The sequence below is a fragment of the Choloepus didactylus genome, chromosome 4 (assembly GCF_015220235.1).
Source record: "Choloepus didactylus isolate mChoDid1 chromosome 4, mChoDid1.pri, whole genome shotgun sequence".
NCBI lineage: Eukaryota > Metazoa > Chordata > Mammalia > Pilosa > Megalonychidae > Choloepus > Choloepus didactylus.
Genome location: NC_051310.1, coordinates 7,631,141 through 7,644,252, shown reverse-complemented (window position 1 = coordinate 7,644,252; position 13,112 = coordinate 7,631,141). Strand labels below are relative to the sequence as shown.

General features: G+C 38.7%; 1 long non-coding RNA gene across 1 annotated transcript; it reads left to right on the top strand.

Moving 5' to 3' along the window:
* The first annotated feature begins 464 nt into the window (after positions 1-464).
* On the top strand, positions 465-9,544 carry LOC119533129. The gene is made up of 3 exons (XR_005216591.1): positions 465-783; positions 3,310-3,425; positions 9,088-9,544. It is a non-coding gene; the product is annotated as an uncharacterized LOC119533129 (long non-coding RNA).
* Positions 9,545-13,112: the final 3,568 nt, after the last annotated feature.

The following is a 13,112-nucleotide window of genomic DNA, read 5'->3' as shown; positions in this document are numbered from 1 at the left end:
GATTTGTTTTGATGAACACACACATTTTAAATAAATTGACACCCACAAATCCCCACAATTCCCTGGGGGTGGAAGATACTCCTAAGAAAAGAACTTTTTTGTTCTCCATGTTTTAGATGCCCCTGAACTGCTTTAATCTGGTAATACTTCTAAGTCCACCACCAAGCAAAGCTCATAAATATGTTTATATAATATTATGTGTGCGTATCCCTTACCCCATGTCATGTCTAAATGTTACTTAGTTGAGTCATTTAATAAACATTTCACTGTGAAGGCAACATGGGTGAATCTGACACTAACTCTGACTCTGAGACACCTAGACTACAGCACAGAATGGAAAACACACACACCAATGACTCTGATATGGGCTAGAAAGTGTTAGGTGCAGATGAAGTTCTAGGAGAGTGGAAAATCCAGACTCATGTGCAGCCTAACTGAACAAGCAAGGACTGGCTGCTTTATGGCTGAATGGTTTCCCAAAAGAACTTTTCAGTTGTGTCAAAGAAAACTGATTTAACAAATTACTTAAAACAAAAACTCCCATCTTCCTAGATTATACATGGTTTAATGATTTATTAAGTTGTATAAAATTGAAAATTAAAGGCTTCTAGAATTCCCATATCGATGATATTCAAAGATATTCCTAGATTTAATCAGATAAATTCAAGGGAGGTTTGTAAACATACTTTTATTTTTCTTTTCAGCTAGAAGAACAATCAAAACACATAAGTCAAAAAGAAGATGTGGCTGCATTAAAAAAAACAAATTTATGACTTATCAATGGTAAGAATCCCCTTTTCAGTGACAGAGAGACATTTCCTTCTAGACCAGTATTTTGTAAACACAATCATGCTATTATTTCCATGTTCCGGGAATGGAGGCTGAAGAGAAATTAACACTATAGTCACAGAAAGTCTTTAAGATTCCTTTGAGCAAAGTATCATTTATGCAGCGTTTTGCCCTCCAATTATACCCATACCTACTATGATTGCTTTTTTTTTTTTTTTTTAATTAAAACAATAATGACATGGAATAAAATGAAATTGTAGATGTTTGTGATGAAAAACAACACTTCCATCACCAGTGTACTTTCCAGATAGCCATTTCCAGCCATCTGTGATTGTAGATCTGGGGATTACTTTGAAAAGACTAAGTCACATGAATTCATCTTTATTTATGATTTATTAATTTTAGTTATCTATGACTTCTTCTTGTGATGGATGAATATTTATTTTGCTATCTCCACCTCCCAAATTTTGATGCATATATAGCTAGTTTTAGTTTTCCTACTGGTTGTTCTTAAACTTTACTTACTTAACCCTGTGTTCTTGTAACATTACCCTGGCCTGAAGCTCTGGCTCTGTAGGAGGGAATGTTCTCACTCTGCCCTTCCTCCAACTTTCTTCCTTCTGTCCCTTTCCCCTCATCTGTCGACCATATCTTTATCTTTCATAACATTCCCATCTTTTCTGTTATCATTGTTAGTTTTCTTCATTTTGCCTTTGGGTTGATTCTAAAAGTTAATTCCAGTAAAGAACATTTCCTTTATTATGACTCTAATTGTTTTCACTACAGAGCCAAGAAATGAGCTAGGGTTGTATTTCTTTCTCTCCAGTTTTTATCCCTATCCCATTCAAAACAGTAGGTTCTTGGCTTCATGGTCCAATAAATTCTCTTTATACACCACCAGTTCCACATTTTGCCACCTCTTAGTTTACCTTATAATTGGATCATGACTTTCTTGTATAATTATTATTTTTTAGATTTTTCTGGTTGATGTTTTTTTCTTGTTATGAAGAGAAGCCTCTTCCGTGATCGTAATATCACTCTGATACCATACAATTTCTTATTTCTTCTTCTCAATAGAATTTGTTTCACTTTTCTTCTTGAAAATATTATTTTTGGCATCCCCTGGGTTTCAGTTCTTATTGGATCTATTGCTTTTTTACACTGCTATCCTTATGTCATTTTGGAATTTCTCTGAATTGAATTCTTGATTTAATCACAAGAATTAGATATTATAATTTTCCTCTTTTGTGATTTTCATCCTCATTTTGCTATAGTAAATCATCAAGGAACTTCTTCAGAAAGGGTATGTGGGAGGTCAGTTTCTCAGTCTTTGCGTATTTGAATGTGTCTGTGTTCTCCTCACAGTTTTTTGAAGGTTTGTCTAGATAAAAAATTTCTCTGGGACTCCTTTGAGAGTTTATTTTGGACTTTCTATTTCTTGCTGCTTTTTGTTTTCACATACTTGGTAATTATTGGTTATCTGTTCACATTTTAAATAGAAGGGTTAGGTTGGTCATTTTAGGTAGTGTTTGTAGGCTTCCCATACAGCCAGGTAAATATCTGTTTGCCCCTAGGCCTCTCCCCTGAGAAGCTGTCTTCCTAGGAGGTCTGTGGATGGAGCTGGCTGTGAGATGTGGGACCCCGATAGCATAATGGCTATTCAGAGGGCTTTGGCTTTCCTCCTAGGAGTCATTGAGTTCTTTTTAAAAAGACAAGCCCTCCCTTGTTGCCTTTGGAGTTGACTTTGTCTATCAGTCGTTCTCTGCTGGGGTAAGAGGGGATGGGCTTACACTTCCCCTGGACCCCCTTCCTCACTCTCTTTCCTTCATCAGCACGTTTCCATCCAGTTTCCAGTTTCCAGAAATGTATTGAAATCCCTTTTTTGGTGACGGTTCCCTCTTCCATTCTTTTAACTGGTTTGGGCTCATTTCTTTTGGCGTTTCATATTAATGAGGTCTCAGGAGGGAAAGAAGACCAATTCGTGTGCTCGGTGTATTGTCTTGAACCAGAAGCTTCCAGTGATGGATTATTTTTTTAAGGAAAACTGCAGAAATTTCCTAATCACACTGGTTTATTTTCAGTGTATAACTTCAAAATGTAAGCTAAAAGGGCTCATTGTAAGAAGTAATTGGTCTACCTTATAATAGGTACTGATAACTCCATAGAATGTTTATCGATACCTTTATCCCTCTCGTTAGGTAAAACAAGTATTCAAATGTTTAGCCTCCATTAATTTTCCAGTAACATGTTCAAGTGCATCATCGTAAACTCTTGAATATTACAGTTTGTCACCAAATGTCAAGTTTAAAAAGAGACTAGCTTTAAGGATTTAAAAAGTTGACACTTTAATAATTTATATTCTCAATTACAATGACTTGATAATTTGTTCATTGGACACCATGAGGAATTGTGGAGGGGTGGCGGAGTGGTGTGTGAGCAGGGTCCACTACACTTTTATTTTATTCTTCTCAGATGGAAGGAACTCTGAGTCTGTTGACCTGCCCTATTCCTTTTCCGTAGGAAAATCAGAAAGTGAAGAAGGCCCTTTTAGAATCACAGACAAACACAGCCTTCCTTCGGAGTGAATTAGATACATTGAAAAGTGATTATGCTGATCAGAGCCTGAATTCTGAAAGGTATGGAATTTCACATTTTATTTTTTAGTTTAGGTAAATGTTTATGTACCGGTGATCATCACTGAGGATGAAACTTAGCTATTTAATAATGAAGAGTCATTTATTAACTTTGCTAAACAGTTTTTCACTTTCTAAAGATTTTACTTTCAGGGCCAAATTTCCTGGTGATTTTTGTGTTTTTAATTTTTTTAAAAGAAACAGATTAACTATTTTAATTATTGGCTGCTTAACACAGTGTATGGCTTAATAAATGTTTGAATTAACAGAGAGCAGAAGAGAGCTAAAATGTCAATAGTCAGTGCTTATTAAAGTGCTCTGAAGGTAGGAATCCAAGCCAAACAACATAAAAATGGGAAAAGTAGACCTCAGCGAGTAATTGTATTTTCGCATGCTTTAGTTTTGCAGTTTGGTGTTAATAATATAAGACCAAACACACATACACACACATATCTAATTTTATTTAAGGGATGTATCCTTAGACATTTATATAGGGATATATAAATATAAAAGCGTATCTATGCACTTCTAAGTGTGTATGCCCTAGTACTTGAGCAGAATATCTTGGTTTTTGTTTGTTTGTCAACTTCAATCAGAATTAAGTTCATGTACTAGAGAGCCATGAAATATTTATTTAAAAAGTAAAAAGTCTCTATGGAGTTAAACAACATAAGAGATAAATAATGTCAAAACCACCACCACCAGCAGGGGCCCAGGTTGGATAAGTCTCCATGTGATCATCAAAAAAGGGTTCTTTTAGTTCAGAAGAAGGGGCGAGCCTTATAAAAGAGGAGACCCTTGAGCTGAGCGTGGATGGAAGGAGAGGTCGGGGTGGGTTAAGGTGGGAAGAGGCAGCAGTGATGACAGCGTCTGGAACGAAAAGAGGTCGGGTGCCCTCGGCCGGGCACTGTGTGTGGCCCTTAGCCGGCATGGACTAATTCAGTCCACACAGCATTCGGTGACGGGGACTCTCATTATCCCCATTTTCTCAGGGTTGTTCCGGGTGAGGCGAGAAGCACAGCAGGGGACAAGGGCAAGGGGAAATGATAGTACATTTTTATAATTGTGCTATTAGCTATAGTCCATGGTTTCATGTAGGGTTCACTGTTTGTGTAGTGTAGTTCCATGGACTTTTTTTTAACATTTTAATTCTGTTACCATAAGACTGGTCTGGGTACAGTGGTCAGAGCACAGAGCAGAGAGAGAAGTTTCCAATGGAAGAAGGGGGTGGGGGAGGAAGGAAGGGGTAACCAAGATGGGAGGTGGGGAAAGGAAATGTCCACTTTACCTCAAGCCAAGAGAGAACCACTCGGAGAGTTTGGCCCACGTCCCCTATAGTTTAGGAACCACAGGGTCCAGCACCTGCCTTGTATTCCTTTGAGTCCGTTCTGGTTCCTAATGGCAGGTGTCCTGATGGTCATCATCTGTCCACATTAAGATAGCTATTTTGCATAGGCCAATGCATTTCAATTGCTCAGAGGGCTTCACAATGCTAACTACTAGAAACAGTGTACTACCAGGATTTGGGGTCATTAAATTTTCTTTAAAAATGTAACTGTCTAAAAATGAAATGCTCCTTTGATAAACTAGTAAGAATTCAATGCCAGCACAGATCTGTGGATTTTTATCAAATTGATATGTAAAGTTCCAGTATGGACAGAAATCTGTTCCTTCCACTTTAGGATGTGATTCATTGGAATCAGAGAGATTTAGCCTCTTGACGAACCCATAAAAACTTTTTCCATGTTACAGGAAAAACATTCGATCTCATTGAGGGGAGAATATATAACTCTGCATCTAGGAAGAAATATTTCTGGCTTTCATAAGATGAGCTAAAGCCTGCCCAGTGGAGGAAATGACAATTTTTAATTAACAGATGTCAGCAAGGGGCACATTCCTTCAATTTTCAGCAATTTAAAATCCCAGAGTTTAATCAGCTTTTATACAATGCTGCCCACTGCTTGTATAGCAACTATGGAGACAGTAGTGAAGAATTGTAGAACGAGCATTAGATCAGAGACCATGCTGACTGGGGTGTCTTTATTTTGTATGAAGACATTTTTTATTATTTAGGAATTGGTCAAAACATGCCGTATTTTCATTAAATGACTTCTCTGAGTGCTTTATGTTCAGGACAATAAATGGTGCTATAATAAGTTGGCAGGCCTCCCAGCAAGTAAACCTTTGATATATGTTGTATGAGCACATTCATATGAAATCAGAATTACAGAAACACAGGGGGTATTCCTCATGCATAGTTGTCTTATTCTGGAATGGAAAATAAATCAAAGTGCCACATTGCTACCAGGAAGCCTAAAAATCCACATATAAGCTAATGAGTTTTGTTTTTATAAATTGGTTTTGATGATCCATTTCTTGTTAAAGTACCAAGTACCTACAATATGCAAGGCTCCACAGGGACTAAAAAGGATCCAAGAGGCATGACCCTGCTGTAAAGTAGCTCACAGTATACATTCATGCACCCCACTGTTTGGTTCACACATATTTCTATCCTTGGTCTACATGCAGTTGGGTAAATGTACCAGTACTCTTCATATGTGAATGTGACACCACTCACTCCTCTGTCTGTGTGTTGTTGCTTTGTTCTTTCTTCTGGTTTTGATGCTAGGGACTGCCAGTTCATCATTTGTGGTGTTTTTCATCTAATTAGGTAAAAAGTTGTGTACATTAGGTAGTATAGATTGCCCTTTTGAGGAAGAGCAGAGTAAATAGATTGATGTAGGACTGGATTTGTGATCTGAAAAACTTTTTTGTTGGTATATAACTGAAAGTAATCCCATTGAACAAAAGAAGATGTAAGATGGAAGTTCACCGTATGTGATTCAAAGAAGAGAGAGCTAACCTGTGGATTGTTCTCAGAAGAGTGGGTTAGTGATTTGTGATGAGAACCTCCATCTAAAGGTTTTAAGTTGGGGTTGATGACTATGCTTCAGAGGGACATAAACTTCATGAGATTATAAATAATATTTCCCATTTAAATAGCTATGCATTTTCTTGAGGCGTTAACTATAGCTTTCACTGGATTCTCCAAGATATCCATGAATAAGCCCCCAAAATGATGAACCATTGGATTAAGCCAAGAGTCAGCAAATTTTATCTGAAATGGACCAGACCTACCCATTCTCTCATTCTTTTTTTTTTTCCGAATCCAAAATTATAGCTCTGCAAGGACAATGGAGACCAACGTCTTATCTGTAGAAAATATGGTGTCATTAGCCTTTGTTCTAGTTACTCTTGCCACATAACAAACCACCCCAGAATTTAAAAGTGTAAAATAACCATTTTAGTTGGCTCCCAGATTCTGTGGGTTGGGGAATCAGACAAGGTAGAGTGGGGATAGCTTGTCTGTGTTGCACAATGTCTGGGGCCTCAGCTGGGAAGACTCCAAGGCTGGGGTGACTCGATGGCTGGGAACTGGGATCATCTGGAGGCTCCTTCACTTACACATCTGGCATCTGGCCAGGGATGACCTGAACTCTGAACTCAGCTGATCGTGTCAAAAGAGAACCTACGTGTGTCCTCTCTGTGGGGTTGTGCTTCTTCACAGCACGGCAGCCTCGGGGTAGCGAAACTTCTCACGTGGCATCTCAGGGCTCTAGGGTGAGTCCCAGGAGACAAGGAGGAAGCTGCCTCCCCTCGTCTTCTCTAGCCTCGGACGTCATGCGCCATTGCTTCCTCTGCTCTCTGCTGACGAAGCAGTGACAAGCATGCCTCGGGTGCCTTATGGGTGAGGGTGCATAGACCTCACCTCCAACTCGGGGAAATGTCAAAGAAAAGTTGCAGTCATTTTTATAAGAAATGGTCTTTGGCCCATTCTATGGTCGAGGCACCTGACTCAGCGAGTCAGGAACTTGCCATGTAATTTCTGAAGTCATTACATGAGCTTGTTTTATTTTAGAGTTTTTGAGCTGAAAAAAACTTTAAGGATCCCCTAATCCCAACACTTCTTTAAATAAAGATGGTTGTTATCAAGACCCAGAGGAGTACTGGGGCTTGCCCAAGATTATACCTCTAGGCGAGGTCATTTAACAAGGACTCTCCCCATCACACTGAATGAATACTGGCAACTAAGCAATATTAGTACTATAAACAAATCTAGCTCATGGAAGAGGACTTTGGAGTGGGAAATGGCACCAGCAGAAGCATCAAAGGCTGCAAGAAACAGTGACCACCTCTACCACTGAAACCATAGGGGAGAGAGTAATGGCTGGGAAAGCCTATCACTCTGCCTCCTCTCTAATAATATTGACTTCCATTTGATTAGCAGTTTCACAGGCACACTGATATTTAGTGTGTTAAGCAGCTGTTCCTATTTCTTCAGGGGAAACTGAGGCTCAGAGACTCAAATTTGCGCAAATTTACCTAATAAGTTTGGCACTATAGGCTTCCACAGATTGTCTGGCTGCACAGTCCATGATGTTTTTCCCACATGGGCAAAGTGTTTTAGTCTTGAATATGCAACACTGCAGATATAAGGATACTCCAGCTATGCAGAAGTATGTGTTCAAAGAGGGAAAGTGAATGCATCTGGAATGCCCTGCAAATCAAGGATGCAGAGTCAGTCCCTTTGAGCCTAATGTCTGAATCCATCTACTGAATTTTCTGTATCCTAAGTGTCCCCTTTCCCTTGAAGAGGCAAAAGGGAGTAAAAGACTAAATATGAAGACAAAAGCAATACCATGCCTGCTGCCAGCATTCCACACCTGAATACAGCCTCCTACAGGTGGCTCCCATCCAAGCCAAGCAGGGGCTTTCTAGGAATGGGGGTCTGCTTCCTTTTAGAAGCAAAGCAGGTAAGGTGTGGCAGTTTCTGGATATCAGACTCTGGAAGAGAATCTCCTGTAGGTGACTTTTGTTTCCTAAGCACCTAAGGAAATGAAGGTTTTATAAACTGACTCTACAAGATGACCCTGGAGAGGAAAGAGGAAAAGAACTGTACGATGGAACTATGAACAGTTGTTTGTATACCGTGGATGACTGTATGGTATGTGAATATATCTCAATAAAATGGAATTTTAAAAAAAGATAATACAGCTACTATTTTATTAGTGCTTGAGTAGGAGTTTATATACCTGCTCTTCTCTAATATGAAACCTGGAGCTAGTTTTGTTCCTGAAAATAATCCACCAATGATTTCTCAAATACTTTTTCATTTAGAAAGTTTTTCATTCTTTTTCTTGATTTTGATACTTAAGAAACCACCCCCCCACACACACACACACACACATTTGAGCTTTATTTGATCTCTGCTCATGTTTATATTATCTTTACTAGCTTCTTATTGTAACTCTCCTATGATGAGAACATTTGATGAAAATCTAGGGAAGGCTAAACTTGCTTGGGTACTTGGAGCTCTAATGATTAACCAAGTGGTTGTGGGGAGGATAGAAGACAGAGCTTTTTTTCTGCTTAGGAAAAGGAGATTTGGAGCAAGGCACAGTGTGATTTAAGTTGCACTGGTATGCTTCTTTTTTGATAACAGTCAACTCCATTAAGGTGGCCTCTCAGCTAGCTAGTTAAACACAAAGTTAAAGTTTATCCTTATATTAGCCCTACCTCTTGTACTGCCAGCTAGGAGAGGGAAAGCTGGGTGTGCTAATTTATGAACAGCTGCTATTAAATCTGTTTTACTTAAACTCTACAGGTATCTTGATGTGAGTGACTGCTGACCGGTAACTGATGTAGGAATCCATGCTCTGGCAAGAAGCTGCCACCAGCTCAACTATCTGGACCTGAGCTCTAAGCTAATTCTTGCAAAATATTCCATTATATAAATGTGATATATTTCAATATTATCCTACTCTCAAACATACAAGTTCCTTCTAATTTTACTTTTGAGAAATAACATAGTAATAAATACCCTTGTACACAAATATTTGCATTCTTTGATTATTCCATGGATATAAAGACCTGGAAGTAGAATACTAGTTCAGAAGTTGTGATATGCACATTTACTAAGATTTCAATAAGTATTGCTAAATTGCTATTCAGAACCACTGTACCAGTTTATTCTTCCAGTAGTAGTGTATGAAAATGCCTGTTGTCAATCATAGGAAACCTCATTGCTCTCTTAAATATATAGCCAACATTATGGAGGAGTGTCTTATTTAATTTGTTTTGCCAATGATTCTTGACATTAATTTTTGATATTACAAATGGAATTTTGAATACCTTACTTTTATTTGTTTTGCATTTCTTGTGAACATTTTTTTTGTTTTTTTGTTTTTTGTTTTTTGTTTTGTCCCTTTTACCGTTTAGACTTGTATCTTGTTGCATATGTTTGCCAATATTTTTTATAGGTATTATGGTTTTAAGGCTTGGTCTTTTAAATATTTTGTAGATTTCATCCAAGCATATCATGTTATTAAAAGTGTTTCAGTTGGTTCTCTTGGGTTTTATTAATAGGTTGAGTACATTTAAGGATAGAATATACATGAATATGTGCAAAATATATGTGCCTTAAAATGTATTTCAACGATCCACACCTGTGATGGTTTAGAACATTATGAACCTCAGAAAAACATGTTCTTAAAGTAAATCCATTCCTGTGGGTGTGAACCTATTGTAAGTAGGACTTTTTGATGAGGTTACTTTGGTTCAGGTGTGGCCCACCTCAATCAGATGGGTCTTTACCCTCTTAGTGGAGTGTTTTGTGAGAGAATGAAATTCAGACAGAGAAAAAGCCACAGGAAACAAGAGGCTGGATATCGACAGAACCTGGAAGAGAAGGGAGAGACCTGGAGATGCTGCCATGTAACTTGCCATGTGTCAGAGGAGCCAAGGATGGTGGCAAAGCCAGCCCCAGAGTGCCAAAGTCTTTGGGAGAAAGCTTTGCCTTGTTGATGGCTTGATTTGGACTTTCTTTGAGCCTCAAAATCATAAGCTAATAAATTTCCATTGTGTAAGACAGCCCGTTTCATGGCATTCACTTGAGAAGCCTAGGAACCTAAAACAACATATATATCTGAACCATGAAAAACCCTAAGTTGAGGTAATATATGAGACAATCTTCTACCAATTTGGGAGTCACATACAGAGCCCTTTATGGAACTCATCTGCTTTAAGGCTGCATTTTAAGGTGTGATCTACTGATGTTCTAGAAGAAATATAACAATTGTACTTAGTCTCTTTCTGTGGAACTAGGCATATATAAAATAGAGGGCCTGGAAATAGATCTGAATGGAAGAAATAGGGCCATTTTGAATAGACATGAATTCAAACTTGCAAGTGTTATTCACTCATTCACTACAGAATATGTACCCCTACACTTGCAGATCTCTGGGCCTAGGAACTTCAGCTGGATTTACAAAACTAGCAAGCTTGCATCCCCATTTGCTACTTCACCAATGTCATCTTTCTTCCCAATTTTACTTCTGTCCACTACCTCCTTCATAGAAAAACCAAACTGACAAGTTGAAAGGGAGACAATGAATTAACTCATTATAGCCTTAAATCCCAATTACTTTAGGCCCATTTTCTGATTTATGTTTAAGCCCTGTTGCAGATGGGAGTTTCTTTCTCCTCCTCTCTTTCTTTCATTCATTTGTGAGTATCTGGATAATGGTTTGTTGTTATTGATCCCTCTGATAAGTTTGCTATGCATATTTGCTTTCTACTTTTAAATGCCCAACTGAAATATAATGAAGAAAAAAGTGAACATAGGTTGTGTTGGAGCAAATGATAAGCCCCTGTTATATCTGTACTCAGTAGACAACAGTAGCTCCCTTGGGTGATACAGAACTAATGAAAGTGTGTGCTTCAGCTAGCACCATTGTTTTCCCTGGGTGATCGATGATGGTGGGCTTCCAGGAATGACAGACAAGCCAGGTCAGTTTCCTAGTTAGGGAATTATCTTCATAGAAGGAGGCCGTGCATCTAATTAAGCCAACATCCAGCAGAGGCCCCAGGAGCTTTATAAGGAGACCTGTTGCCAACAGGCAGAATGAAGACACCTGTTTTTTTTCGTTCTCACTTGTTTTCAAAGGCCAAAATCCCACTAATTAAAATACCGAGAGAATGACCTCACACATAAGAGCTTATTTTACCACACTTTTTTATAACTTACTGACATTGTGATTCTCCAGGCTGTGTTTCTTGAAAGCGATAGCAACATCCCCACTTCCGTTGGCTCTCCTGGCACTCTCTTACAGGATTATCTGGTTCATACCACTTCAGTACCTTCCATTTATATTTTACTTCTGTCTTAAAACATTCACTTGACTCAAATGTGAATTCGAAACCAGTTACAGTGCATTGTTTACTGCACCCAATCCAGTACCTGGGTAGTGTAATTCTAGAGACGTGATCAACTTGGTAAACATATGACAGGCATTCGGAGACCCCGTGGCTCCTTGTTTAAGTACAACTTTTGGAGCAGTGGTACCTCCTAAGCAGACCCTGTCCTATTTTAGCAGGATTTTCTCTGAGAGAAAAGAATATTCTTTTCTAAAAGTGATGGAAACTTCCAATGGTGGCTGAATGACTGGAGAGAGAAACATGTTACAGAAATAGAAAATTGTTACATTGTCTTTCTCACATGAGTGAATTTGGCATCTTAGAAGAAGACAGGAAATACCATTCTTATGCTCGTTGTGGAAACACTCAATAGAAACCTGCCTGTGTGTGCTGTGTATCCATCGTGAGGTTGTTATGTTGTCATCTAGATTCAGGCTAGAAATGAACAGGAACATTGATACAGAAGCAGAATCCTGCCTACCCCTTTACTTGTAGACTATGAAGAATGAGAGACAGATAACCTTTTTGGGTGAAGCACAAGGATATCTAACTAAACAGGAAAAGACTCATTTTCCTCTTGTGCAAGTAGTCTGAGAGAATCATTTTGTTGCATTTAATTCAAGAGGCAGAATAGTTTCCCTGGGCCAAACTCCAAAACTTGTTTGCTGTGTGACCGTGGGTAAGTCACTTGTACCTCTCTGTGCCTCAGTTTCTTCGTCGGTAGCATGCGGATGGTAATAACAGCACCTATCTCACAGGGTCATTGTGGAGAGTGAATTAAGACATTGTGCCAGTCTGGACATATTATGTCCCGCAAAAGCCATGTTCTTTAACGCAGTCTTACGAAGGCAGACATTAAACTTTTGAATGAGTGTTTCCATGGAGATGTAGACCCTGCCCATTCAGGGCAGGTCTTAATCAAATCACTGGAGTCCTATAAGATTGCTCACAGACAGAAGGAGCTCAGTGCAGCTGAGGGAGACGTTTAGAGAAAGCCATTTTAAACCAGAACCCAGGGAGCCAAGGACCAGCAGATGCCAGCCACGTGCCTTCCGAGCTGACAGAGGTGTTCTGGACGCCATCGGCCATTCTTCAGTGAAGATATTCTCTTGTTGATGCCTTAGTTTGGATACTTTTATGGCCTTAGATCTGTACAGTTGTAAGTTAATAAACCTCCTTTATAAAAGCCAATCCATTTCTGGTATTTTGCATAACAGCAGCACTAGCAAACTGGAACAGATAGGGACACATTTAGGACCTGGTGCATAGAAAGTACTCGGTAAGTGTTGGCCGTTATCGTTTGTTTATAATACTCAAACTTTTCTTTATTCCAAAGAACATGTATTATTCATGGGACATTAAACTAATGTTACTAATTTGAGGAAAGGTGGTTATTTCTTCTTTTAAGAAGTATATTTTTAAAATAAATATTTT